Source organism: Arachis duranensis, chromosome 3, assembly GCF_000817695.3.
Source record: "Arachis duranensis cultivar V14167 chromosome 3, aradu.V14167.gnm2.J7QH, whole genome shotgun sequence".
NCBI classification, from domain to species: Eukaryota; Viridiplantae; Streptophyta; class Magnoliopsida; order Fabales; family Fabaceae; genus Arachis; species Arachis duranensis.
The window spans coordinates 44,164,139-44,167,380 of NC_029774.3; the positions used below are offsets into that span (position 1 = coordinate 44,164,139).

The following is a 3,242-nucleotide window of genomic DNA, read 5'->3' on the forward strand; positions in this document are numbered from 1 at the left end:
GGGAGAGAGGTGTAGGTTTCGGCCAAGGGGAAGAAGAGAGGGTAGTGTTGTGTGAAAATGAAGAAGGAAGAAGGGGTTTATATAGTGGAGGGAGAGGGGTTAGGGTTCGGTTATTTAGGGTGGGTTTGGGTGGAAAAGAGATTTTGAATTTGAAGATAAGTGGGTTTCTGGGGAAGAGTGGTTGGATGTGAGTGGTGAAGAGGTGATGGGGAAGAGTGATTGAGGTGATTGTTGAATGATGTTTGGGGAAGAGTATTATGAAAAGGTGTGAGAGAGAAGGAGAAGGTAGGTGGGGATCCTGTGGGGTTCACATATCCTGAGGTGTCAAGGATTTCTCATCCCTGCACCCTTTAGGCGTGTAAAATGCTCTCTGTATGCAATCATGGCGTTTAACGCCAGGCTGATGCCTGTTTCTGACATTAAACGCCAGCTCTATGCTTATTTCTTGCGTTAAACGTCACTTTGCTGCTTGTTTCTGGCGTTTAACACCAGCTTTCCTCAGGGTGCAATCCTGGCGTTTAAACGCCAGACTGCTGCTTGTTTCTGGCGTTCAACGCCAGCTTCATGCTCTGTTCTGGCGTTAAACGCCAGCCAGATGCTCCTTACTGGCGTTTAAACGCCAGTATGCTCTACCTCCAGGGTGTGCTGTTTCTTCTGCTATTTTTTATTCTGCTTTTAATTTTTGCAATTGTTTTGTGACTCCACAAGATCATAAACCTACTAAAACATAAAAAAAATATAAATACTTAAAAATTGGGTTGCCTCCCAATAAGCGCTTCTTTAATGTCAATATCTTGACAGTGAGCTCTCATGCAGCTTCACAGATGTTCAGAGCATTGTTGGGACCTCCCAACACCAAACTTAGAGTTTGAATGTGGGGGTTCAACACCAAACTTAGAGTTTGGTTGTGGCCTCCCAACACCAAACTTAAAGTTTGACTGTGGGGGCTTTGTTTGACTCTGTATTGAGAGAAGCTTATCGTGCCTCTTTTCCATGGTTACAGAGGAAGATCCTTGAGCTTTAAACACAAGGTAGTCCCCATTCAATTGAAGGACTAAATCTCCTCTGTCAACATCAATCACAGCTCCTGTTATGGCTAGGAAGGATCTTCCAAGGATGATGCATTCATCCTCATCCTTTCCAGTGTCTAAGATTATGAAATCAGCAGAGATGTAAAGGCCTTTAACCTTTACTAACACGTCCTCTACCAATCCATAAGCTTGTTTTATTGACTTGTCTGCCATCTCTAATGAGATTTTTGCAACTTATACCTCAAAGATCCCCAGTTTCTCCATTACAGAGAGTGGCAAAAGATTTATACCTGACCCCAGGTCACATAGAGCCTTCTCAAAGGTCATGGTGCCTATGGTACAGGATATCAAGAATTTACCAGGATCTTGTTTCTTTTGAGGTAGAGTTTGCTGATCTCATGTATCTAATTCACTAATGAGCAAGGGAGATTCACCTTTCCAATTCTCATTACCAAACAACTTGGCATTCAGCTTCATGATGGCTCCTAGATATTGAGCAACTTGCTCTTCAGTTACATCTTCATCCTCTTCAGAGGAAGAATAGTTCTCAAAGCTCATGAATGGCAGAAGGAAGTTTAATGGAATCTCTATGGTCTCTATATGAGCCTCAGATTCCTTTAAGTCCTCAATAGGGAACTCCTTTCTGTCTGGGAGACATCCCATGAGGTCTTCCTCATTGGGGTTCACGTCCTCCCCTTCCTCTTTGGATTTGGCCATCTTGAAAATATCAATGGCATTGCACTCTCTTTTTAGATTCTTTTCTGTATTGCTTGGGAGAGCACTAGGAGGAGTTTCAGTGATTTTCTTACTCAGCTGGCCCACTTGTGCCTCCAAATTTCTAATGGAGGACCTTGTTTCACTCATGAAACTTAAAGTGGCCTTAAATAGATCAGAGACTATATTTGCTAAGTTAGAGGGGCTCTGCTCAGAATTCTCTATCTGTTGCTGAGAAGATGATGGAAAAGGCTTGCTATTGCTAAACCTGTTTCTTCCACCATTATTAAAGCCTTGTTGAGGCTTTTGTTGATCCTTCCATGAGAGATTTGAATGATTTTTCCATGAGGAGTTATAGGTGTTTCCATTGGGTTCACCTATGTAATTCACCTCTGCCATTGCAGGGTTCTCAGGATCATAAGCTTCTTCTTCAGAAGATACCTCTTTAGTACTATTGGATGCATTTTACCATCTATTCAGACTCTGAGAAATCATGTTGACTTGCTGAGTCAACATTTTGTTCTGAGCCAATATGGCATTCAGAGCATCAATTTCAAGAACTGCCTTCCTCTGAGGCATCCCACTACTCATAGGATTTCTCTCAAAGGTGTACATAAATTGGTTGTTTGCAACCATGTTAATGAGTTCTTGAGCTTCTGCATGCATTTTTTTTAGGTGAATGGATCCACCTGCAGAATGGTTCAATGACATCTTAGAAGGCTCAAATAGACCATCATAGAATATATCTAAAATGGTCCACTCTGAAAGCATGCCAGAAGGACACTTTTTGGTCAACTGCTTATATCTTTCCCAAGCTTCATAGAGGGATTCACCATCTTTTTTCTTGAAGGTCTGAACATCCACTCTAAGCTTGCTCAGCTTTTGAGGAGGAAAGAACTTGGCCAAGAAGGCCGTGACCAGCTTATCCCAAGAGTCCAGGCTATCTTTAGGTTGTGAGTCCAACCATGTTCTAGCCCTGTCTCTTACAGCAAAGGGGAAAAGCATGAGCTTGTAGACTTCAGGATCTACTCCATTAGTCTTAACAGTATCACAGATTTGCAAGAATTCAGATAAGAACTGATAGGGATCTTCTGATGGAAGTCCATGGAACTTGCAGTTCTGTTGCATCAGAGCAACTAGTTGAGGCTTTAGCTCAAAATTCTTTGCTCCAATGGCAGGGATTGAGATGCTTCTTCCATAAAAGTTGGAAGTAGGTGTAGTATAATCACCAAGCATCCTCCTTACGCCTCCACCATTGTTATTGGGTTCGGCCATGTCTCTTTCTTTTTTGAGATTCTTTGTAAGGTTTTCTCTGGATTGTTGTGCTTTAGCTTCTCTTAACTTCTTCTTCAGAGTCCTTTCAAGTTCAGGATCTGCTTCAACAAGAATGTCCTTGTCCTTGCTCCTGCTCATATGAAAAATAAGAGAACAGAAAAGAAGAGGAATCCTCTATGTCACAGTATAGAGATTCCTTTATGTGAGTAGAAGAAGAAGAAA

General features: G+C 41.9%; 1 non-coding gene across 1 annotated transcript; it reads left to right on the forward strand.

The window, feature by feature from the left end:
- Positions 1-2,514: 2,514 nt before the first annotated feature.
- On the forward strand, positions 2,515-2,618 carry LOC127746454 (small nucleolar RNA R71). Its single transcript, XR_008008073.1, has one exon. It is a non-coding gene; the product is annotated as a small nucleolar RNA R71 (small nucleolar RNA).
- Positions 2,619-3,242: the final 624 nt, after the last annotated feature.